We start from the raw sequence: 27,236 nt of genomic DNA, 5'->3' as shown, positions 1-27,236 counted from the left end.
GTCTCAGTGGTCAAGAGCATGTGTTGTTCTTGCAGAGGACCTGGGTTCAATTCCTCGCTCCAACACGGCAACTCACAACTGAGTGTAACTTTAGGTGACCCCTCAAAGGTACCAGGCATGGGTGGTACACAGTCATACATGTGAGCAAAATACTCATACATGTTGTGTTGGTCTGAATAGGAATGGCCCCCATAGGCTCAAATATTTGAATGCTTGGTCATTAGGGAGTGGTGCTTCTTGAGAGTGATTAGGAGGTGTGGCCTTGCTGGAGTAGATATGGCCTTGTTGGAGGAATTGTGTCATTGAGAGTGGGCTTTGGGGTTTCAAATGCTCAAGCTAGGCCTGGTGTCTCTCTCTTCCTGCTGCCTGAAGATCACAATGTAGAGCTCTTAGTCCAGGACCATGTCTGCTTGCATGCCTCCATGCTTCCTGCCTTCACAATAATGGACTAAACTCTGAATGTAAGCCAGCCCCACTTAAATGCCTTCTTTTTATAAGAGTTGCTGTGGCCATGCTTAGTCAATAGAACATTGACTAAGACACACATAAAATAAATAAATCTAAACAAATAAATTAAAAATATAAAAACAAAGGAGGAACAGGTAGTTGTGCCCAGTTGTGCTGTTGCATCTGGTAAATGAGGCTGAGGACTGCCCACTGGATGCTAAAATGTGGAGGTGATGGGTTACTTTAAACAGGGTGGTGGTTTTATAGCGCTGAATGGAGTGGGTACAAAAATCCTGTTATCAGCACATTTATACAGAGTATACGTGTAGTTGATAGATGAACTTTTACTTTATTGTAGGGCACAAAAGTCCACGAACCTTATCGCACAAGTTAATGGATAGCAATATTTGCCACATTTAAATTTGATTTATAATAGTTAAAGTAAACAAAAAACCCTTATCTTAACATTTGTGGATTCCTGGAGCAATGCTACCATTCCAGAGAACACAATTTGAAAACCACTCATACTGTGTGTAGCAGGAGCTGGAAATGTCACACCCGAAGACCTGCCTGTCTTTTGAGACTCTCACATAAGCCACAGGGTCTTACACAGCTACAGGATCTCACACCAGCTACACGATTTGCCGGGCAGGATAACTTCACTGAGACTTGATTTTCTAAGCTGTTAAAAGTGGATCATGACCTTTACCACACTGGATTTTTGCCAACACTAAATCTTTTACTATATGTTAAAGTATCCAGTATCTAAAACATTATGCCACATGGACGAGGCACAAAGATCCACTGCACGTGGATCTTTGCCAAATGTATTCAAAGAAGTCAAAAGGATTTCTAAATATTCAGAAAAATACAGGGAAAAAATAAAATAATGAAGGGTGATTATTTTGTTTGATGTGAGAAAAAGTGATTTTTTTTTTCTGGAGAGATTTTCCTAGCAGGATACGTGGAATAAAATGCCCTGCTTTAGAATGGGACAGAAATGTTCGTAATTCTAGATTGAACACTCTGAAACATTGAATGATTCACACCTAATTTAACAAACCAACCACCCTCCTTTTAATTTTTTTTTAATTCAATGGTCTTCTTCAGCTTTCCTGCAAAGCACTAGAAAATGACTAACAAAATGCCTACCTGTTGAAAAGGCACAGAGCCTTCGTGCTGCTTTCTAATAAACAGACGCCGTGTTCTAGAGTTGAAGGGTCAGAGGTGCTGCCTCTCCGTGAGCACAGTGGCTTGGGTCACCTCACTGTTACCAAGCTGGAACGGAATGCTGCAGAGCTCTCTCATCATAGACGCAGGAAAATCACTTGTTGTCTGCAGGTCCAAATGAACCCGTACCCCCTGAACGAACTTTTCCTGACATCCAAGAAAGAGCCAGAAGTATCCATGGTTTAGTGACTTTCAATTATTCAAGTATATGGGCCAAAAGTCACTGATACAAAAGATTACATATTAGTGGTTCCCAAACTTGGCTGCTCACCAGCATCATCAAGGAAGCTTGTCTGTGGAACTCATTCCCAGGGCTTACCCCAGAAATGCTGATTCGAGTACAACCATTGGCTCCGTTCTTACCAGAAGGTAAAGTCCACTGTAAACAGACTCACTATGAGACTAATATACACAAACCCGTGCTTTCCTTCAGCTGTGACAACCGCATTCCTGTTATGGTTCAAGGCACGGAGCTAGACAGCCATCTAATTCACATGACTCCTCATTCCGTTCCCTGCCCTGTCCAGGAACCAATTGTGCAGTGAATTAAGAACCACCCTTTGGTTTGAAGTCTTTTCATCTAGTCTCCCTTGTGTTTTCCCATGGCTCCCAAAATTCTCTTTGGTTTTTCTGTAAGGATTCCGGTAAATGCTTAACTTCGGTGGGAAAGCAGTCTACTGAAGGATCCTGCTAAGGGGGTAATTTCGAGTGTAGAGAACTGTAAGGAAATTTAGAGGAGCCTTGAGTAGAACTTGAACTTATTCACATAGTTTCTGTGTTTTCCTGTGTCAAAGGACCCTGAATTCATTAGTCAGTATCTCTTTTCACTTCTTACCCTTTACACACACTTCCTGCCACAGCGGGGCCGGGGGGGGGGGATGGCAGTCAAATAATCTCACCTTATTGTACTGAACGTTCTTTTTGAAATTATCTTCAGTTTCAAAATTTTTACTTATACCAAAATGTTCGGAACCTTTAAACATACAGGATTGAACAATAATTCAATAAGCGTTATGTATCCACCATGCAAAATTAGCAGAATTCAACATCTTGTTACAATTTAATCCTTACATTTTGTTGGCAAGAGTCTAAATGAATTCAGCCACTTTAGTAGGTTGTTTGACAATACCCACTAAAGCTAATCCTATGCATACATTGCAACTCAGAAATTTCACTCCTGGGTTTGTATCCCAATCTAAGTGCACACATATGCATTTGGTAGACATAAAAAAAAGACTTATTGTAATATTTATAATAGTCCCAACCTGAAGCCTCTCAAATGTCTATCAAAAGAGAAACTAAAATAAATTGAGAGAATAGTCATAAGGTGGAGTGCTCTCACAAGATGAATGAGTTTGACAGACAGACTATGATGTCAAATGAAAAAGACCCAAGAGGGTACACACTGTGTTATGCTACTTATATAAATAATATACAAAACTAATAAATGATGATAGAAGTTAATTTTTTTCTCTTCTGGGATCTTGGGAGAATCTTTTTTAAAATTATTTCTTTCCTTGAGATTATAATGTAATTTAATAATTTCCCCTTCCCTTTACTCCCTCCAAATCTTATGCACTTCTCCTTGCTTTCTTTCAAACCAATGACCTATTTTTAAGTAATTGTTGTTACATGCATAGATGTGCACATACATATATATTCCTAACTATAACCTGCTCAGTCTGTATAACCTTACTTGTATGTACATTTTCAGGGCTCACTTTGTGGTATTGGATAACCAAGGTTGAGTTCTTCCCTAGGGGGAGACCATTTCTCCCATTTTCAGCATTCCTTGGTTGCATGCAGTTCTTTGTGTCAATTTGTTGCTTTCGTGGTCTTTCCCTGTCCACTTTGGCACCTCATATTTGGGCAGTCATGTTGGTGAGACTTTATGTGTGTAGCTTCTGAAATTACCAGGAGACACCTTACAGTAAGTTGGGTTGTTGGTAATTTCTTGAGTTGGGTGGTGATTACATGAGTGCATTTGCTGTGTGAAGATACTGAGCTGTGTGCCTAACTTTTAAATGTCTTATGTTACACATATTTTTTTTAAATAATTTTTTATTTGAATTAGAAACAAGATTGTTTTACATGACAGTCTCAGTTCCCTTCTCCCTCCGGTCCTCACCTATCACCCCCCCCCCCTATATGTTATACATACTTCAGTTTGACAGTTCACACAAAAGACAGGAAGCACAAGATGAATGATTTCTGGCTTTTGAGATACAGAAATTTTAAAGAGAGAAAACAAGAGAAATTTTATTAGCTACTTTCTAACCACATTTTTAAAACAACCATACAGAGAAACTTCTAGAAAGTCCTAATTGGAAAAGAACATGAGTACTGTGAACTTAAAATTTCTCAACACTATTTCATGCCAGAAGAGAAAAGAGTAATACTTTAAAATTCCTAAAGGAAAGAAAAGGTGCATCCCATTGGTCCTACAATTTTATATCTAGCCAAATTCACACAGAATGTTGAAAGCATAGAAAACTACTTTCAGGCATGTCAAAGCTCTGCTACTTTGGCATAGCAAACAATTTGCAATGTCCTCTTTCAGAAGAAGCCTCCAGATGAATAACATAACACTTTCTTTGGTATAGAATGAGAAGCTAAGTGAAGTAAATATGTTTAGATAAATTATTTTACGTTTAAAAATTTCACGTCCTTTTAAGACTTTTAGGTCACATAGTTCAAGTGATTCCAGTGGCTAAGAATCTAGAATTCCATCTTCCTACTCATGCTTGTGTTATATATGACCTCAAGCAAACCATCCTGAAGCTGGGAGGAGAGTTAGGCAGGACCTGGGGTGTGGTTTTTAAGTCTAGGCAAGATTGTTGGCTGGGGATCCTTGCATATGGAACTCATGAAAACAAGTAGGGCTAAAAAGTCTGTTAAACATCTCAGGAAATTGTATTTTCAAAGCAACACAAGCTTGTCCAGCAAATGTTATGCTTGTTTTCCATCTAATTCCCCAAGAAACCCTTTTACCAGAGTCCTGGCCAGGCAGTGAGTTGGCTAAAAATTTGCACTGCTCTAGTGATAGCATCACTGCAATTCCCTCATGGGATGTGGACATGAGCAGAGTACAGCAGGCAAAGGAGAACACCAGAGAACAAATGTATGGGCTGTAGTAGATGCTGGATGAGCAGTCCTTCTAGGGAACCAGTACTGCATGCCACCAAATGGTTTCACCATAGACTTTGTGGCCAGGTCAGGGAGTATAGGAATTAGCATTTGAGAACAGCTCTGGAACAGTGATTTCCCTGTTGACACTAGTGTCCCTCTCTAAATGGACACTTCTGTTCTGATGGCCTTGTTTTCCTTCTGGTGTTATAAATTGGATGTAGAAAAAATGAGGCAGGGCTACTTGTGTCTTAGTGTGTGGTTATGGGATCACAGGGCACTTACTTTTTGGATCTGTTGGAAAGGATCATCTAGAAATCCAGACCAAGGGCTAGATTTACAGCGGCAGGAGTTTCTGGAATGGTCTTCCTTCTGGGGAGTCTTTGCATGCAGCAAGCCCCCAATAGCATCTCTTTGCTTTCTTTACCAAAAGATATTTGCATAGAATGCTGATACTCAGTGTTTTGTGCTAGGTGTGGACATGCAGCCAAGTTCTGGCCAGTGGAGTGTTATTGGAAGGAAGAGTCACTCCTTTTGAGATTAAAAAACAAAACAAAACAAACAGAAAACTAAGTAAAACTGAAAAGAGATTGAAAATTTGGCATCAGAGGAGCACAAATTATAGTATACATAGGCAAGGGCAGGAGATTCAAAGAATATCAATTCAAAACTGTCTATTGATAGTGCCAACAATTGGAAACCAGAGGCAGTGGAAGCCAGCTTGGGTTATATAGTGAGAACCTGTCTCAAGCAAACGAACATACATAAAAGTAAACAAGTGTATAGTCCACAGAAGAAATCTAGGCTAATAATCTTAATGTCTGATGAAATGAGGGTTGAGATAAAGAGAGGGAGAGCAGGTGCAAGAGCCCTTGGAGCAAGAAGTACATCCATGATGAGCTATGCTCATACAGCAACAGAGCCTCCAAACATGAGAAGCAACAAACAAACAAACAACAACAAAAACTTCTCAGCTAAGTAGATGAGCTATTATCCGCTCTTGAAATAAACCAAGAAGGAAAATGAGTACTGTATATACATACGGTTATATACAACATCAAGAGCCAACAAATAGAAACTTGCATACATTTCATTATTTATTGTATAATATAGACAAATAAATCTCTTTCTATATACCTGCCTGTCAAGGGCCTGTCTTTTAAACTGCTTATAGTGAGATTTACATCTTTCTTTTCAATCATTAGATTGCACTATATTCATATATTAGATCTTTAAAAATGTACCAAATTTCATTGATTTCCATACAATGTCTTTATTTTAGTTCCTTCCTGATTTTGTACCAATATTTTCCCTTTTTTATGCATTAATTCCACTTTTATATAATACCTCCTCATGCATGTTCACACACATAGGCAATTTTAAATCTAGGTTCTGCATATGAGAACAAGCATGTGATGTTTTTTTCTTTCCAGATCTGACTTATTTTGCTTAACACAATGACTCCCATCCAATTCATATGATTCCATATTTCTTTACATCTAAATAAAATTCCATTGTGTAAAATAGAGTCCTTTTTCGAAAGTCTGTAGATGCCTGTAACTTGAAGTGTTTCCTCCAGCAATTTCAAAGTCTCAGGTTTTACATTAAGATATTTGATCCATATTGATTTTTTTTGCAGGGGAAAAGATATCGATCTAGTTTTATTCTTCTAAGTGTAGAAATTCAGTTTTCCCAGCACTATTTGTTAAGGAGGGTGTCTTTACTGTGTGCTTTTGACATCTTTATCTGACAGATTTAGGTGGCTATAACTGTATGGGTTTACTTTTGGGTCTTCGATCCTATTATTCTGGTCCACACATCTTTTTTTTGCCATTACTATGCTATTTTTATTATTGCAACTTTGCAATTTAAGATAAGGTATTGTGGTATCTCTGGAATCACTCTTTCTGCTCAGAGTTGCTGTAGATATTTGGCCCTTTTTGTGGATTCCATATGAATTTTAAGATTTTGAGAGAAGGCTAGTGAGATTGCTTAATGGGTAAAGGTTCTCATGGCCAAGACTGACGACCTGAGTTTGACTCCCAGGATTCCACATGGTGGAATGAGAGAACTGACTCTCTCTAGCGTCTTCACATTCACTGTAATGCATACACACACACACACACACACACACACACACACACACACACACACACACACTAATAAAGGCAGTAATACTTGTGTTAGAATTGATTTTTTTATTAGTTCTTTGAAAGTTTCGTACAACATGCTTTAATCTTACTTTCCTTCCTTCGCCTAACTCTTCCCAGGTCCATTCCCTCTTCCTCATACACCCAACATCTTTTCCCTTTTTAAAAAAAGATTCTTAATTTGTGTTGCCAAAATATTCTTGGATGTGTGGTCTTCCACTAGAGAGTGGTTCACTCTCCATGGACTACACTGTTAGAGAAAACTATCTCCCCTAAACTCCATCAGCTAACAACTGCCAATGGCTCCATAGCTAGGGGGCTCAGTTTCCCCTCTTCATGCTGGCATTTGATCTGGCTTGAGCTTGCACAGATTATGTTCATGCTGCCAGTCACTGTGAGTTCATATTTGCAGCTGCCTTGCTGTGTTTGAAGATAATGTTTCCACTACCATTTTTGTTATTTATTTATTTATTTATTTATTTATTTATTTATTTTTTACACCCTGACCAAAGTTTTCCCTCCTACCTCTCCTCCCAGTCCCTTCTCCTTGGTCCTCTATCTTACCTCCACATCCACTCTTCCTCCTTCATTTTTCTTCAGAAAAGGGCAGGCCTCTCATGGATATCAACCAACCATGTCATATCAAGTTGCAGGAGACTCTCCTAATAAGGCTGGATGAAACAACCTGGTTGGAGGAAAGGGTCCCCAAAGCAGCAACAGAGTCAGAGACAGCCCCTTCTCCCACTGTTAGGAGTCTCACAAAAAAACCAAGCACAACTGTCACATATATGCAGAGAGCCTAGGTCAGTCCCATGCAGGCTCCCTGGTTGTCAGTTAAGCCTCTGTGAGCCCTCTATGAGCCCAGGCTAGTTGATTCTGTGGGGGTTTCTTGTGGTATCTGATGGGGAATGTACTTCTGTGTATGTTCATCTTATTGATTGTTGAATAAAGTACTGTTTGGCCAATGAGGCAGCAAGTTAGACAGGACTAGGAGTCAACGAGGATTCTGGGAAATGTAGTAAAGAAGTGATGATCCAGGCAGGAAATGACATAGCAGGGAGACTCATACATAAACAAGGAAAGAAGGAAGTGGGTCCTCTCTTCCTCCAGATTCGAGATGTGATCCACTGGCAAGAGAGGACGCCAATGGAAGGTGTCTGGTAAGTCTTATAAAATATATAAATTTATGATAATTAAGACTGAGCTAGCAGATGAGAAATCCTAGTCATTGGCCAAGCAGCATTTGTACCTAATATAAGTCTCTGTATTATTTTGTCCATCCATGTGGTGGGCAGAACTCAAGCGGGTGGCAGAAAGATTTATGTAACAGGTATCCTTGGCTCCTTGGCTCCTACAATCCTTTTTCTTCCTCTTCTGCAGGGTTTTCTGAGCTTGGTCTAAAGTTTGCCTGTGGGTCTCTGTATCTGTTTCCAGTTGCAGGGTGAAGCCTCTCTAATGAAAATTGGGCTAGGTACTAATCCATGAGTATAGCAGAACATCATTAGGGATTATTTCTAGAGAATGGGAAAAGATCTTCACCAAACCCACATCTGACAGAGGGCTGATATTCAAAATAAAGAAAGAACTCAAAAAACCAGATATCAAGTCAAGTAATCCAATTAAAAAATGGAACACAGATATAAATAGATAATTCTCAACAAAGGAATCTCAAATGGTCAAGAATCACTGAAAGAAATGTTCAACACTTCTAGCCATCAGAGAAATGCAAATCAAAATTACTCTAAGATTGCATCTTACACAAGTCAGAATGGTTAAGATCAAAAATACAAGAGACAGCTCATGCTAGTGAGGATGTGGAGCAAGGGGAACATTCCTCCAATGCTGGTGGGAGTGCAAACTTGCACAGTCATTTTGGAAATCAATATGTTGGTTTCTGAGAAAATTGGGAATTGATCTACCTCAAGCTCCAACTATACAGATGCTCCACCATACCATAAAGATACTTGCTCAACTATGTTTGTAATAGTTTTATTCATAATAGCCAGAACCTGAAAACAACCTAGATGTCCCTAAAATGAAGAATGGATGAAAAAAATGTGGTAAATTTATGCAATGAAATTTTACTCAGATATTAATAACAATGATAGTATAAAATTTGAAAGGAAATGGATAGAACTGGAAAAAATCATCCTGAGTGAGGTAACCCAGACTGAGAAAGACAAATATGGTATTACTCAGTTATAAGTGGTCATTAGCTGTAAAGTAAAGGATAACCATGCTACAATCTACAGATCCAGAAAAGCTAAGTAACAAGGAGAGCTCAAGGGGGATGCATGAATTCTCACTGTAAAGAGGAAATAGAATAGACATCACCAGTGGAATGGGGGGGGGTCTACATGGAGGGTGAGGATGCCACCATTATCTTTGATTCTTATATTTTTTCCATCCTGTCTTCCATAAAGATCCTTGAGCCTTGGGAGCTGGTGTAGTCTGTTTCCTTTATGCCTGACCATTCTACAGCTTCTTATTTTCTTCATCTTGGCTAGTTGTGGGTCACTGTGTTAAACACCATCTACTGCAAATAGATGCTTCTCAGATGAGGACTATGACAGATGCATTGGCTTGTGAATATAACGATATCACCAAGAGTTGGTTTAACACATGTCCATTTTGCATCATGACAGCAGTAGGTTCTCCTCTAGCCATAAGCTCTTATACTGAAAATAGTGCCAAATATGGATTTCATCTTCTTGAATGGGTCTTAAATCCAACCAGAATTATTTGTTTACTTTCATGGTATCATGCCACTATTGCTCCAGTGGGTGTATCTTGCTAGGCCAGTCACTGTGGCAACGTCTAGCATTAATAACTAGAAATGACTGATGATTTACTTTTCTCCTCTGGTAACTTGCTTAGCATTTTCAGCTCCATGACAGCTAGCTAGGGATGAAGCTTCCAGGTTCATAACAACTTGATATCTTCATGTTCTATGACTAAAGTGTGTGATATCTTAGCAATAGGGTCTTACCATCAAGTTCTGAAAGTTAACCATGAGAAATTTCAGTAGACTAAATGTTTAGGGGTTGTCATAGTTAGGGTTTTATTGCTGTGAAGAGATACTATGACCACAGCAACTCTTATAGAGAAAACACTTAATTAAGGTGGATCTCTTACAGTTCCAGAGGTTCATTCCATTATCCATCATGATGGGGAGCATGGCAGTGTGTAGGCACACGTAGTGCTGGAGCTGAGAGTGCTGCATTTTTTCAGGCAACAGGAAGACAACTGATAGGGATGCTTGAGCAAAAGAGATCTCAAAGCCTGCCCTCACAGTGAAACACTTCCTCCAACAAGGCCACATCTCCTAATAGTGACACTCTATCTGGGGATCATTTTCTTTCTAATGGCCCAGGGATCTTTGGGACCTCACCGGTTAACAACTCCAAAAGAAATAACCTCCCTTCCTGACACTGGGCTTTTATTTGTTAGCCTCTGGTGTTAAGTGGGGACATTGTTGCTCTGTTAAGGTAACTCCATTTTGACTATACATATTAGGTTAAATTTATTAATTTTTATATAATTAAAAAAGTATTTAATATAATTACTGTTTATTATATCTATAATACTATATTTATAATGTGCATTAATTTTATATGTTACTAAATATTACTCTCATGCATATTTTTAATTTGTTAATGATATTTAGGTATTTTTAATTATATATATAGTATTTTAGGAAGCTTCTGCAGTAGGTTTCTATATGTCTTTTTCAAAAGGTCATTCATGTTTTAAAGTTTCTTTTCTAATTCTATGAAGGATGTCATTGGAGTTCTGAGGGAGTTTTCATGGAATTTGTAAATTGCTTTCATTAATACATTTACGTTCACAGAACTGAATCTGCCAATCTGCAAGCATGGAGGGCTTTCTGTCTTCTATCATCTCCTTCTGTTTCTCTTTCCTTTGTAGATGTCTCATCTCCTTGCTTATGTTTTGTTGCTGGTTCTGCAGGTAGAGAGGAGCCATCCAGCCTCAGTAATTCAGACAACTTTTCCACTCACTCCCTTTTGAGAGATGTCTCTGAGCCCTCCCTCCCACCAGCTGGATGTAACCCAATCTCTGGTGTTCTTGGGTCTGCATTCTCCACACAAGGCTTTCTGGCTCTGTATCTGAGGCTGAGAAGGGAGTCCAGAAGTCATGTCTACACATGTATTTACCTAACTCACTGGATATTCTCTTCTAATCCATGTCTTGGTTATTTATTTATTTATTTATTTATTTATTTATTTATTTATTTAGGCCAGTGCCCCACAGTTCTTGACTCTGAATAGTGGCATCCATCCATGAGATTGTGCTAGGATCAGCACACTTTTTGCATGCCAGTGTTGTTACTGTGGGGAGGTAACTTCACAATATCCCCAGGCTATTCATTCTGGGCCTCACTTTTGTGTTGTACTGTATCGTGTCTCTACTAAAGGTAGACTGGGCTCCCAGCTGTGTCTGTGAAGCCCATTCATTGTCTGTACAGCTTATATTTCCCAAGGAACCAATGCCAAAGAGGGGAAAGCATCTCCCCCATGAAGATCACACACAGGCATCATGGTTTATCTGTGCACTAACTGGCAACCACTCCTGGCTGTAGTTCTAAATGGAGGGTTTGGAGAACTTACCTTACCTTATATATTACTTTCTGCCATCTTGCTTTTTCTTTCAATTTTCAACTATCCTACCTCCCTTTGTGTGTTTTTGAAGTTTTTCCACTTTTTCTGTCTTTTTCTGTCTCAATTCTCATCCTTTGCCAGGTTATACGTGTGTGTGTGTGTGTGGGGCAGCTTCTAATCATTGTCTTGTCTAAAATGCCCCAGTTTTGAAGTGTCCTGAGCCAATGTGTCTTCAACCACAATCTCTGTTGTCTTCTCTTAAACCCTCTATGGTGAGCTTGTCTGAGACATAGAGAAGATTTTCTTTATAGTCTTTGGCTTCCATGCCCTACTTTAGATTTTCTTCCTCTAAACTTCTGTGCTGCACTCTAGATAATTTCTCCAATTTTGTCTCTTAAATTACAGATTTTCTTTTATATCTAATTGGCTCTTCCATTTGTAGAATTTTCATTTTCATTGATTCCATTTTCTTTTCCAGATTTGCCTTTGAATATTTTCTATAGTGCTAATTCTTTTCTGCTCTGCTTGCCTTTTCATTTCCTCTCTAACTATTTAATCATGGCTACAGCCTTCACTGTCCTCGCTTGCCACCCCATTGTGTTGAAGTCTGAACTTCTACTTTCTTTGTCTGTGACTGTATTTGGAGACAGGGTCTTTTTTTTTTTTTTTTAGGAATGTGTACATAATAGAAATAATATAACAATATCAGTCTGGTCATGATGCTGAGTAGAAGAAATAAACTTTTTTTTCTCTTTTTATTATTATTATTATTATTATTATTATTATTAATTCAAGTTAGGGAACAGGCTTGTTTCACATGTAATTCCCCTCTCCCTCTCCCTCCCCTCACCCCCATTCCTTCTCCCCCACCTCCAACCTACCCCCCACCCCATCCACCCACTCCCCAGGCAGGGTAGGGCCCCCAACCGGGGCTCCACCAAGTCCACCAAATCTTCCTGTGCTGGGCCTAGGCCCCTCTCCATGTGTTCAGAGACAGAGCAAATCCCTTCAAGTGGGATGGGCTCTCGAAGTCCCCCCCATACACCAGGGCAAAACGCCAGTCCACCTCCGGAGGCTCCCAGGAGTGCAGGGGCCTCCCCATTGGCATCCATGATCAGGGGGCTGGATTAGTCCCGTACTGGCCTCCCAAAGAGCGTCTGGGGTTGATATGCTTTCCCTTTTTCAGGCCAACTGTTTCTGTGGGTTTCTCCAACCTGGTACAGACCCCTTCGTTCTTCATTCCTCCCTCTCTTCAACTAGGTTCCAGATTTCAGCTCAGTGTATTTCTGTGGATGTCTGTGGAGACAGGGTCTTTAAAGAGACAACTTAAATGACACCATTAACTAATATCTGATGAAATTAAATTTGAGACAAAGATAGCATAAGGAGCAAAGTGAGAGACTGAGGCAATTAGTTCATGGAGAAAGAAGATAGAATCATGATGAATACAACACTGTCCTACCTAAAATGGTCTCAGATCAGGACATGCTCCCATTCAGGGGATAAACCATGTGAAGACAAGAGAAAACAGGTGCTCCCAAAGCAAAGAGAGAGGCATAGAGGAAACCAATCCTGTAGGCACTGGGGCCAACTTTTGGAACTTGAGACACTGTTCTTACTATGTGAGTGCCTCTGTCTGGGGCACACTGTTATGGCAGCACTAACAAGCAAGGCAATTATTTAAGTTTCTCTCTCTCCTTAACTGTTTTGGCTTTTATAGGTAAATTTATTCATGATTTCTTTTTGTCTTGTTTTAGTTTGTGATTTGTAAGCTAATCTATCTATATCAGAGTTTACTTTTTTCCCCTGTGGAGAATTCTATGTGGCCTACACAGGTAGTTGTCTTATCCTCCTCCAATGAATGTGAGCTTGTTCTTGCCAGATATCCCAAGAGCATCAACAGATTGTGTGTGTGTGTGTGTGTGTGTGTGTGTGTGTGTGTGTGTGTGTGTGTGTGTACGTACACATGTAGAGGTTAGAGGTTGATTTCTGGTATAACCCTCTCTTATCCCTCATCTTATTTTTGAATTACTGAACCCAGAGCTCTACATTTAAGAGAGTCTGCTGAGTCCTGGGATGTGCCTGTCTCCACTCCCTCCTCCTCCTCAGTTCTGGGTTTACGGGGCATTCCTCCATGGCCAGCTCCTAAGTGGGTGCCAGGGATCTGAACTCGGGTCCTCATGCTCATGCAGCAAGCCCTTTAGCCCATGAGCCATCTCCTCAGTTCCCCGGCAAGGGCTATTTTCAAACGTCATTTTTTCCATTTTGAAATCTTACAACTTTTTTAGTGTCTGAATTTAGATCTTCAAACAACACCACGTGCAAGATGACTGTAGCAGTGAGTGACTATAGTCATTGCAAAGAATTCCCCCCTTCCTCAAAATAGTAACAAACTTCCTTGTCTCCATGTGATATTTGCATCCTCACTTGGAGAGTGCAGCTTCTGCACTTTACACTGAGGGTGAAGTTCTAACTCTGCCTTGACTGGTCCTGAGAAAACCCATCTCTGAGATGAGAGCCTGCTTATCACATGCAACACCTTGCGCAGGTGCCTGGTTGCTTGCTCTTCACGTCACACTCTCTCTTCAATTCAGGACGAGGCATGCTTTCTTTACAATTTTTATTTAGATCTCAAGTGTGCATCAAAATAGTATTTTAATAATTTATGAACATAGCAGGAGAATTTCAAGTTTTATCATCTCCCCTTTTCCTGGAACCCGAAGGCTTTTGTTCTGAGGGCCCAGTGCTAGAGGCATCCAGTTATAAAGAGTCCTTAAAGGTAATGAAGTTTGGGGCATGCAGACCAACTAAGGATCATTTTAATTACAATACATTTAATATTTATTTTATACAACATAGCATTTATAATCCTTGCTCAGTGACACTTCAATTACTTCAAAACTTTTACATATTCCCCTCAGATTCCATGTGGCCCTAAGAGGAATTTTGTGCATATTGTCTTTGAGGGAATTAAACAAAAGCTGCTGGAACCCATATTGACCATATTTGCAATATTTAAAACAATTTGCTAGTCTTGTAGATATTATGAAACTCCCAGTATTGTTTCTTTTAAATTTGTTCTTCAATAATTGTCAAAATTCTTTTTTCATTTATTTAATTTAAATCTATTTTTTCTTTCATGGATCATATTTCCAAATTTCTAGGCCATGGCACATTTTATTTCCTCCATTAATTATTTTTGTGGCATCATTAAAGCTAGCACCATCTCAAAATGCAATCTTTAAATGTTTACTCCTCTTTCCAAATAATTAAGATGGCACATAAAATCAGCCTTATCCCTGGCTTCTTTGCCACCCATTAAACATTTTTCACCAGAATGTTGACATTTTTCATTACTTACTATTTCAATCTCAGTGACATACTTAACCTAATCAACTTAGAAACATATTTTGGAATGCTTTATAACACAATGTCATAGATGTCTTTCCAAACCACAGAACACTATATCTACTGAATATTTTTTTAAAGTCTATGAGTGTCTGAGAAGTTTGGGACAGATTTTAAATGTATTCTGTCCTTTCTAATTTCTTATACTTTTCCTTGTTTTACAAGATTTACAATATTTTACACAGAATGAATTATTTGTTATTGTTAATATTATTTAGAATCTGAAAAGAAATGAGGGCAAAAAATTGTACTTCTACATATTAATGTGACCTTTAAAAAAACAGCAAGGGAGATATTTAGTAAGATTCTGTGGCCAGTGTAAAAATAAAGTATACAAATTGCCTCTCTGCAAGTCATCTAGGACCATGTATGTGCAGAGTGAGGATTTGCACAGAGAACAACTGAATAGTAAAACACCAAGTTCTTGAGGTTGGAGAGATGGCTCAGAGGTTCTGAACAGTGTCTACTCTTCTAGAGGACCCAGGCTCCACCCCCAGCATCCATATGGTGGCTCACAACCATCCATAACTTCAGATACAGGGGATCCAATACCTCCTCAGACACTAGGCACACCCATGGTACAGGTATACATGCAGGCAAAATACCTCCACACACAAAGAATAACTATAAGGTATTAAGCAAACAAACAGAAAACACCGAGTGCTATGAATCCTATCTTGTTACATGAATCACCTAGTCCCATGGCACTTGGGCTAGAAATTGTCATAAACTGGATGACATTTAAAGTAATAGCAATGTATCTTTCATAGTTTTGGATGCTGCCAAGTCCAAACTCAAGGTACTAGTTGACTTTGTTCGAAGAGGGCTCATTCTCTCTCTCTCTCTCTCTCTCTCTCTCTCTCTCTCTTTTTTTTGTGTGTGTGTGTGTGTGTGTGTGTGTGTGTGTGTGTGTGTGTCCTCACCTGGGACAAGGGGAAAGGCACCTGTGGAAACTATTTTTGTTTGTTTGTTTTTTGTTTTTGTTTTCACTGTATAGTTCTGGGGCTGTCCTGGAACTCACTCTGTAGACCAGATCTCTAACTCAGAGATCTGCCTGCTCCTTCCTGCCAAGTGCTGGGATTAAAGGCGTGTTCCTGTAGCACCACCTGGCATGGGAACTATTTTTAATGGCAAAGGTGATGTAGAGTTAGGTTTTGAATCATAGCTATAGTAGTTCTAATGAACTCACATTGGGTTCTGTGGAAAGCACTGTCTCAATGGCAGGTGGGACCGCATCTACAGCAGGGGCTATACAAGATGGAGAAAGTGAGCTGGGGACCAACAAGCATGCACCCACCATTCTCTGCTCCCTGACCTGGGCACACTTTGCCTGGGTCCTTCAGACTCAAGTTGAGTAGCTTTTCCTGCCACGGTGGATGGTGCCTTGAGCTTGAGTCAGCATAGACTTTGTCTCCTGAGTTGCAGCAAAGTGCCACGTTAATGGGAAAGGAAATGAGGGCAGATTGGTACCAAGAGGTGAGACTATTGATGAATGAGGTAGATGTGACTATGTGCTGCTTGGACCCCGGAGCTGATTTTCAGGGGGTTTATGGAGGAGTTTAGAGTTTTGGGTTGGAGGGGCCCTCAAGTACTTCACCATTCTTCTTGAGGGGCATAGATAATGGGGGTACTAGGAGCGATGTTACAGTGGAGGCCCACCAAACTCGTGGGGTTTCAGAGGCAAAGAAAGAACCAGGAATTTAACTTGGGACCATTCATGTGATGTTTTGGCCAACAGTCCAGCTTCATTTTGCCTACAACCTGAGAATCTGAATGACGTTGGATTGAAAGACAATGGATTAATCTATGTGTGATGAGGCATAAAGCTTCTCACAAGCAAACTGCAGATAGCAAAGCACCATTGGTTGTTAAAGCGATTGGCACCACTAAATAGAAATGCAGGTATTCTTGCACTAAGACAGTAGACAAGGTGCCTTGAGGGCATGATTCCACCCATCACAGGCTCTAACTTGTAAAGACGCAAACTCTGTGAAAGGAGAAAACATGACCTGAAAATGAATTAGAGGATTTCACTGCTCCTCAAAGCAACTGTCTAGAAGAGCATTTCCCCAGACTCAGCACACAGAAGCGGATGCCACTGTGGTTCAAGGGGCCCAGGCTCTAGCCAAAGCTGACAACAGAACTTGGCAGTGTTGTCTGTGTAACAATGGTTTTGAAGGCATGTAAGATACAAACCCAAGGGGGTCATGGAGTCTTGCTCCACAGTTTCAGAGAATGGATGAAGTCAGGCAGAATATATCAGGATTGGAGACTCTGAAAGGAAACCCCAAAAAGCTACAGTGTGGAGCTGTGATGGTGAAGCCAAAGTACAGACTCCAGGATGTTGAAATTGTCAGAACAGTGAGATGCTCACCACGAAAACTACATGAAAAGAGTGGTGACAGCCTGAGACAGAGGAAGTATGTGCCAAGCAGGCAGCTTCTTCAAAATGACATGATTGCATTGTGAATCCCAAGTGTCTGACACAGAGCTGTAGGCTTTGCTATTTTCATTACTGAGTTACAGGGTTATTTGAAGTTGTACTGAATGAATCTTGCATCAAGAGATTGCTACCCGCCTGTAAGAGTCAGGTATGGAATTTTGTGTTCTGAATGTGAGATGGCCGCCATAGGCTCATGTGTTTTGAACATTTGGTTCCCAGATGATGACACTGTTTGAGAAGGCTATGGTACTTCTAGGAGGAGGGAGCCTTCCTGGAGGAAGTGGGTCACTGGAGGCGGGGATTAAGGCCCCACTTCCTGTTCACTGTTTGCTTCTTGAGTGTAAATACAGAGTTAAAAATACTGAAAATATGGCCAGCTTCCTGCTCCTCCTACTATGTTTTCTCTGCCTGTTACCATGCCTTCTCTACCAGGATAGATGCTGTTTCTTTGGAACTGTAAGCTAAAATAAACCCTTTCTCCCTTAAGTGGCTTTGGTCAGGGTATTTTTATCACAACCATGGGAAAGGGGACTAAGACGTTATCATGAAGGCTAACCAATGTAGAGTCTAGAAAATTCCTCATGAGCAGAATTCATACTGTCATAATTAGGATATTTAAAAATAAACATGATAGAGAACAACCAAGCAGGAATGGCCTATGTTCAACTATGCACAGAGCTTCAGTGAAGGAAGAGGGGCGGAGAAGAGAAGCTGAGCTCTTCTCAGGCTTCCTATGATCTACAAGGATGAACCAGCTGCCATTTCCACCGCTGGTGAATCTGAGGGAAAGTTAGAGCAACTCTAATTCAGAAAATTGACCCCACCCAGACTTACTAGCAGTATTCTTAGTCTATCATATTGTAATGAGAGATGTAAGAACAGAGGGAAATGAATGAGAGACATTTGAGAGACTTACTCGTAAAGTGTTGAGTGTGACAAGCACTCAAGCTGCTTGAGTTTTGAGAAGGAACTTGAAGTAAGGAAAGTGAATGGTGTGAAAAAAAAAACCCAGTTTCCTGGCTAGCCTAGGCTACACAGTAAAAGGATGTCTCAAAGAATAATAGGTTTGGACATTGAGGGGTAGAGACAAATAGTGCTCTCCCAAAATTCTGTGAAGAAAAACATCTGTGTCTTAAGAGGCGAGAAGCATGCGGTGGCAGGGGCAGGTCACAGTATCCCGGAGACAGTGAGTGACTGGTTAACACACAGAAATACTCAGTCTTAACAAAGGAATCAGCCCCCACAACTTAGAGGCAGTGTGGAAAGAGAATGCCCCATCTCCTGTTTGACCTGCAAACAGAAGAGGGGAAGAAGAAAACACAGCAAAAGTAACATTTTAGCTGGTGTATCTACACACTGCATGAAGCAGATGCTGAGGAAGAGATCTGGTACCCAGTATGTCATTTATCTAATAGGTTAGAGTGATGCAATAAGAATCCGGAGAGCAACTCCACATTTGATCTGCTCTTCTGGGAGAGTAGAACATTTGGCATCACTGACATTATTACATCTCTAAACCCAAACCAGCCCAGCCCTCAGCTGACTATGAAGACACCCAGGAGCACATGAACACTGCATGGGAGATGATATGGACACAAATGCAGTAGACACAAATATTCTCAGCATAGATGGGGATACTGACTTAAAATCAGTCTGACTCACGGTAAGATGAGGATATCCAGCCGTACAGGGAGGTAGAAACAAGGGCTCAGCCATCTCAGAGACTCATGTTTGAACATGGGAAGCATGGACCCTGGATGACATGGAGGACAGTGGCTGGCAGGGTGGGCTTTGTGCTCAGAGACATTCCAGTGGAGGGCTGACTACTACTCATGGGTTTCACCCAGTAAGGAAGACAGAGGGTAGCATGCATGCATCCCAGGGTCTAAGCTGTTAGAACTCTAGAGATAACAGCTTCTGGTCTTCAGCCTCCAGTTTTAACTCCAAAACAGTTCAAGGGGCAAGGAATTCACATCTATCCTAGCAAGGAAGAAATACTGATGTGTCATTTGGCTTTGATCTGCTTGCTTAAGCTTCGTGAATGCTTTGTCTTTTGCCATGCCCATTGTGTCATCCCTGGTGTTTTTCTTCCCTCTTATCCATGGGATTGTTCTCCTTCCTCCTTGGCTTCCTTATCCTCTTTCCCCATTTCCTTTTCTTTGTACTTGTTAACTACAATTTTCCTTAGCATTTGTGACTTTAAACTTCACTGATTCTCATCATATCTTTACACCCACTGAACAGCTAATTGTGACTGAATTCGTTCACTATACTCTCTGCTTTCCCATTTGGCAGTATCCCAGGATTCCAGAACTGCCCAGACAAGGTCCCATTCCTGTTCCCTTCTTGCTTACCTCCCAGCAGTAGTGACCCTCTCCCCCACCCCACTCCACTCCCAACTGCCCTCTGAATGGCAAGAGAGCTTCCTTAAACTTGGGCTTCTGAGCCTTTTTTGAGCCAACCTCAGAGTTCACCTTACCGGAACACATTGCACACACAATCTTTGTTTTGTCTTATTACTGGAAACTTGATTATCCCCCCTGAACTTCCTTAGTGCTGGCTAACTGTCCTCTTGACTGCCTGGCTTCAACCTCCCTTTACTCTCTGGTTACTGCCCTCCACATTAGTGCTAGCTGGGCTCAGTCCAACTGCACGCCTTTACACACAGGCTCCTGTTCCATCTGGTGGGTGGGAGTACTAAGTAAGCCCTGAGGTATTTACTTGGGCCCAACTGCTACTGGCATAAATAGCCAGTTACTGGATAACAACATAAATGCCATCCTTGTTTTTTGGGAAACATCATGTATTCCCAAAGGCAGAACAAAGAATGAAGGCTAAGTGGGGAAACTGCTCTATAGAGGTGGAGATAAATCAGTATATTTAATGGGAATACTCAGGTTTTGCTAGGAGGCTAGAAATTCTCACAATGACTTTTTCTCTATGTCCTGGTACCCCTATTTCCACTCTCAGATCTTATTAGGCTTGCTTCTTGTCTTTACATGGGATACATTCATGTACCTTTAAAGAGACTTGGAAGGCAAATTCAAAAACCAAAGTCTGATTTCCCTTTTCTGTATTGATTTATGCACGTGTACTTTTTTTTACTTATTATAATTATTCTTTCAGTGGCTCTAAAGTCATAGGTAGCTAAAACTACTTAGAAGCGCCATTAAAATGAACACTGCACATTATTTTTATGCGGCATTATAACATGAATCTAGACTTCAAGACATTGAGACCATTTTTTTCTATTCTATACGTCACTGATCATGTACTTGAAAGGGTCTTTTTAGCTAATCTTTTCCACAAACAATGTAGGAAATGCAGGACCACATAGACCCTGAAGACAAAGTCTAAGGTCTTTTTGTAGTTTGCCCCAGAAAGCTAACATTAACATTATTTTTTTTGAGGAAAAGAAATTGATACTTTAAAGTATGTCCATTCTTCATTTGCTTTGTCAAAAACTGTCATGTGTCCACCTACCAATAACCTTAGTGTTTTTTTTTTTTTTTTTTTTTAAGAACCATTTGAGCTCACCGAGTAAGCACTATACGACAAAGCTGTGTGCAAAGCAGTAACATGTTTTCCATTTGAAATTGGCTGGGAAAATGACACAAGTGGTGTGTCCAGTGGTCTAAAATATTTTGTCAACTTTAATTAGAACTGAATTTCACAAACTGTTCTGAGATTGCCAAGAAAAGCAACGAACAGAATTGTAAACCCAAGGCAATTTGTTAATTTTAGTGTCTAAATGCTGCAACTTCCTGACTACAAAAAACATTCAAAGAAACTAAAATAAACATGTCTGAAAATCATAAAGCAATGTGAACACTTATTGCCCAAGCTACCTGATTGGAGGCATTATCACGGAATTTTGTAATATAAACTTTATGCCATGTTAGGTACCATGAAGAGATTTTGCTTTCTTAATATATTGTGATTTGAATCCAATTTCAGTCAAGGCATCCATATTAAAGCCATATTAATAACGTTTTTACATATTTTAGAAATATACACACTGAATCTTTAAGGAGCATTGTGATGTTAAATTGGCTGTTGCTTTGTGGGACGTGCTGTACTGTCAGAGTGGAAATCATCTGGGGAGGTTGGTTTGTCACCAGCCAGGGTCACAGTCTCAGAACTGTTTTATTCAGTCATCTGGAGGGAATTAGTCTCCAGGGATTGTTTCCCTGTATTCCACCAGAGAAAAGAGTGCTAGAATTGCTAATGTGCTAATGCCCTTCCTTTTTCCTTATACGAAATTACGTAATCATTTGTAAACAAAAATAAGGGAAAACTTCAGCCAAGAGATCTTCTAACTGATGCAATATACAGCTGAAGAAACCCATATGCATCATAGCAGAGGTTCTGTTTCTGTGATAAAAGACCGTGACCAAAAGTAATTTGGGAAGGGCAGGGTATATTGCATCTTCCAACTTGTTCATCATCCAGGGAAATCAAGGCAGGAACTCAAGGCAGGAATCTAGAGGCAGGAACTGAAGCAGAGACCATAGAAAAAGATAGTTACTATCTTCATCTCCCAGTTCTCCCCTCCCATGGTTTGATTTCTTTTTATTTCTAGATTTTTTGGTTATTTAAATTGGAAACAATCTTATTTTACATACCAATTCCAGTTCCCTCTCCCTCCCATCCTTCCATGCTCCCCACCAACCCCCTATCCCATCCCCCTTCTGCTCCCCAGGGAGGGTGAGGCCTTCTAAGGGGGATCATAAAAGTCTGCCACATCAGCTCAGCCTGCTTTCTTATAGCACCCAGGACCACCATCCTGATGGTAGCACCATTCACAGTGGGCTGGACACTTCCACATCAATCATTAATTAAGAAAATGCCCTATAGATTTGCCTACAGCCTGATCTTACGGAGGAATTTTTCTCAGTTGAGTTCTCTCTTGTTCAATGACTATTGTATAAAGTTGTCATAAAACCATGCATCACAATGTGCATATCCTTCTTAGATATCTTCTGAGTGGGAGCAGGATTAATTATCTAGGAGGACTGTGGTTTGGACTGTTATACTCACATACTGCATGTGCAACTGCCGCTGGTATCTATTGTCATTTACTTCTGATCTATGGCTGCTCCTCTGAACAGATCTCACTTAGACATTCATATGTGCTTTTTATTACTTTATTATTGCTGTTTATTACTAGTCTCTCTCTCTCTCTCTCTCTCTCTCTCTCTCTCTCTCTGTCTCTGTGATGTATGTGTGTGAGTACAGGCACATTTATGCTGCAGCGCATATGTGGAAGTCAAAGGCCAACTTGTGAGAGTCACTTCTCTCCTCCTACCATGGGTTTGAGGTCAAGCCCTGGGCCACTTTTGGGTACTTAGCACCTTTACCTCTTGAGGCATCTTGCTGGTGCTGTTGCTTTTAGGTAGAATAGAATCCAATTTGGAAGAATGTTTTTGTGGGTGGGTGTGTAATTCATGTGTGTGCGTATATCCATGGGTGGGGGTGCATGTGTGTGTATGTATATGAGTGTATGTGGGTGTGTACATGCGTACATGGAAGTCAAAGGCCAGCCTCCCTTTGTTGTTCCTCAGGCATTGTTTACAGTATTTTCTTTTCTTTGAGACAGGCTTTCTTACTGGCCTGGAACTTTCTAAGTGGACTAAGCTGGCTGAATCTCTGCTCAGCGCGGAGATTATAAACATACCACCATGCCTGGCTGCTGCCCCCCAACATAATATTTTTATTAATTTTGGGAATTCCATACAGTGCACTCCGGTCACACATACTTTCCATTCCTCCTGGGTCCACCCTTCCACCCTTCACCCTTCCCCCTGCCAAAAGAAAAGAACAAAACCAACCAAGCAAAAAAATTCCCATCAAGTCCAATTTGTGTTGCCCACATACTCATTGGAGCATGGTCAAACTCCCAGTGGCCAGTCCCTTAAAGAAAATGGAGTCTACCTCCAACCCTAGAAGCCATCAACCATGAAGAGCTACACTTCAGCATCTCTGTCAAAATTTTAAAGGACTCTTTTCAATAGCTTCCTGTCTGGACTTTTTTTTTTTTTTTGGCGGGGGGAAGGTGTGGGTGTGTGGGAGAAAAGAGGTTGTAATAGAGACATCCAATGTCTCTCTTAGTTATGAGTCTGTAGTCATCAATACTATTGCAAAAGAAGCTGCCTATGGCATTCGGCAGCAGCATGGAGTTACACAGGGTTTTTGGTTGACAGCACAGATCATAGACCTCAACCTGGTCCCTGGCGGCAGCACAGATCACAGACATCAACACGGTTTCTGGCGCATGGTTGGCGTTTTACATGGATTTTGGGGATGGAGCTGTGGTCTCTGTGTTTTCTAGGCAAGCATTTACCAAGTGAGCCATCTCAGGCAAAATCATGAATTAAATTTATTTTTATTTGCTGTATTAAATTTTAACATAGCTATTCACTTTTGCTCAGTGACTTTGCTTTTCTCTTGGGTCAAATCACACAGATACATACACTGGGGACAAATGCTGGGGATTGGTGATTCAACAAAGGTCCACTATGCTATCATTTGTATGTTCATTCAGGAGCTCTTCCTCTAAATAGTGAACTGTGATTAATTAATTACAGTTCGTTAAACTGAAACTAACTAATAATTTGCTATTTCCCTGTGGTGAAAATATGTTTCAATTTTCTATGCCTTCTTAAGGAAATACAAAATTCACAATATTTAGTAATTGAACTTTTTATTCTCTCAAGGAGCATATGAATTTATATTGCAGCATTTTAATCCTGTCATTCACAAATCCTTCATCTATAATTTGATTCCTAGTGAGGTTGCAGGTTCCTCAGGTACTGTTATAGTTAGTCTAACGTGAGATAGGACTGTTAATTTAGCTCTCAGATGACTTGATGCATTTTAATTTGTGTTTTGAAGTCTGCACAGGTGAAGTAGAATGACACACTATAAACATTTGACAAAGATATCCAGTTTTTTTTTTTTTAAAAAAAAGCTAAACATTTTCTTTTGGAATAGTTGCAGATTTACACGAAAGCAGACAGAGTTTCTGTCTACTATTCACATAGCAATTCTTGTGAAAGATTCAAATTACTTTGCTTCATTTGTAAAAACTAAGAAACAACATTTGCCTTTTCAGGAAACTGCTGACTTTGGTCTAATGTGATGCAATGTTTAGAATTGTTCTGCAAACTCAAGTGTCATACACCTAAGTTTGTATTACCAGAAAGTTATGGAAGGTGAGTACTCAAACTTGCAATGTGAATTAGAATTCTTTCTTCCCTCAGGGGTTGGCGTCACGTTATGCCTATTAAATTTCTTGATTGTAGAAAGGCTTCAAAGACTAGTGCAGCTATGGAGAATGGAGGGCTGCTTTTCAATATTCTAAAATCAGCTCAGAGAGAGTGTGTTTCAAAGTCTCTTCCTAATTGCCAAAGAGATGGCTGCATAGACACGTGGAAAGTCACATAGCATTTATTACCCACAAATGGGAGGCCCAAAGTTAATCTCAGAACGCCTGCCCCCAGGTCATTGTACAAATGGATGCTGGGTAGTTGTAAATTTGAGCTGGTATTTGGAACTTACTCTATATTCTAGCTGATAGTTGGAATTTACTTTTTTTCTACCTCAAACAGAGACCGCCTCATGTTTTCTAAGCACCCTGGCATCAGCTGGTCCCTTAGCCTGTGTCTTAGGCAGTGTTCTGTTGCTGTGAAGAGACATCATGACCATGGCAACTCTTGTAAAGGAAGACTTTATTGGGGCTGGCTTACAGTTCAGAGGTTTACTTCACAGAGAGATAGAGAAGGACAGAAACAGAGACACTGGACCTGGATTGAGCATTTGAAACTCTAAAGTCCACCCCCATGACACACTTCCTCCACAAGACAGCACCTACCTGGAGAAGGACACACCTCCTAATAGTACCACTCTCTAATGACGAAGTATTCAAATATATGAACTTATGGGGCCATTCTTATTCAAACCACCATGGCCCCTTTCTCTGGGAGGACCCTGTTTTCGTTTTATTTCTCTGCTATTTTCAGGCAGGGAAAGGCTCTCAGATCCACCTATGTTTCTGTTCAGAAGTGGAAGATTGATGTTATGATTAAGAAAGGGCAAAATTGCCTTTGGGGACTAAATTAGCTTATGCTGCCAGCTACAATTTTATATATTTACACAGCTACTTCCTTTCCCTTTATCCGCCAAAGCCCTTTACCCTTGTTTTCTCCATCAGATAAAAACAATGCCATCTGTTTCATACTCAAGAGTCGATGCAAATCATTTCATGTGCAATATCTCATTTAATTTCAAATACTCTTGACATGTCCATGAACATGGCTCAGTAATTAAAATGTTTCGGGATTAGCTGGGAAGAGTTCACTCACCTCGGGTTTTACTGACTAGATGACAAACATTTGACTTCAGGGCTCACCCCTGGAACAGCGGTAACAAGGGCAAGCTGCTCTGCCTTCTCCCAGTCTACTCACTTTTGGACTTCTTGCTGCGGCCAAGTCTCCCTTTTGTGAATGCAAGACTTTCATTTGGCCTCTGCCCAGGCTTCTCTGTGCTGAAAGTCTCCCCAAAGCAGCACACTTCACATTTCCTTTCTTTGTGTCTTCCGTGATCGTGACCATTTACAACGTCTGCATTTGCACTTCTTGGCTCGTGGTTTACCACGGTGAACTCTCTCGGGGACGTTTGCATCTTAGGTGAGAAATCCTAGAGATAAGGTGTTATCTGGAAGCAAATCTAAACAGTAAGAGGAGAATTTCATATATAATGACCCATACAATTTAAGAATAGACTCCCAGTTGTGACTTGACAATGAAGCATGGCATTTCTGGGAGGCATAGTATGTACAATTGAGTAATCAATACAATGGTTGCTTTTGACATTTGTGTTTCAATGTGGAATAGGAAGATCATGTCTCTGTTATTTGCTATTGTGTTTTGAGAGTAAGCTCTGAAGTTACACTCTGTGTATAATGTAGCTCATTTACTACTAGCGAACAGGTTTAAAAAAATGCTTCAGACCGCAATGTCATTTCTGGATTCTTAAATCTTTCCATTAAGGGCAATTAAACTGCTGACATCAGATTAGAAAGGTATTTGCATACCTACTTAGGAGTAATGGAGCACAGTCCCTATTGTGCTTGAGTGAATTAAAGGGAACATGCTGCTCATTTGGCTCAGGATCTCTCAGTTTCTATTTGAGGAGACAGATACCAAAGGGCTAACTAACTGGTGCCTGGAAGCACAGGGTGCTGGCAGGTCACTAGGACAAACCCTAGGCTGCCTTACTGTCCATTTACATCTCCCTACAGTATGATTTTCACTCTAGCTGTGAACCACAATCATAGGGGGCCTGTGGAGCAAACTGTTCCACAAGCTTGGCCTAGGCGACCTACACCCAACCTCAGCCTGTGAGCTGCAATGTGGATGACTTCAGAGTCTGGTACCTGTTCACTGGGCCTGGAAATCCTTCTTTATGCTCTCAGCACATTTGAAGGAATACATCTGTAGTCTCTGGACAAATAGAGCACATTGTATATAGGATGACAATGCATGGGGTTTTTTATATTAAAAGTCAAGCAATGACAATTAGATAGCCCCGAGCTGTTCATTTATTTCCTCACAGGCAGAGACCTGATTCTGTACACATTTGTCCCCTTACTCTTCCTTAGATGCTAGCAAATCATGGACTTCCATAACTATGCAATGAATGAATATATACATGAATAAAGCAAGCCTTTTAAGTCACACCTTACTTTTTTTGAGTAATTCAGAAACCTTGCTGCTGGAGCGACATTTTAAAATGCTGTTTAACTTCCTCATT

General features: G+C 40.4%; 1 long non-coding RNA gene across 20 annotated transcripts in view; it reads left to right on the top strand.

Moving 5' to 3' along the window:
- The first annotated feature begins 8,055 nt into the window (after positions 1-8,055).
- The window catches only part of LOC103163206, a 96,026-nt gene continuing 76,845 nt past the window's right edge, over positions 8,056-27,236 (top strand). For 19 of the 20 annotated variants that reach the window (XR_003485715.2, XR_003485713.1, XR_004770047.1 and 16 more), the window contains exons 1-2: positions 8,056-8,113; positions 24,538-24,637. This is a non-coding gene — a long non-coding RNA (uncharacterized LOC103163206). Of the gene's footprint in view, positions 8,114-24,537; positions 24,638-25,826; positions 26,111-27,236 lie in introns of all 20 variants that reach the window. The other variant, XR_004770053.1, reaches the window with a different exon arrangement.

Source organism: Cricetulus griseus, chromosome 5 (genome assembly GCF_003668045.3).
Source record: "Cricetulus griseus strain 17A/GY chromosome 5, alternate assembly CriGri-PICRH-1.0, whole genome shotgun sequence".
NCBI classification, from domain to species: domain Eukaryota; kingdom Metazoa; phylum Chordata; class Mammalia; order Rodentia; family Cricetidae; genus Cricetulus; species Cricetulus griseus.
Note: the sequence above shows the minus strand (reverse complement) of the source record. Positions and strands in the feature narration are given on the sequence as shown.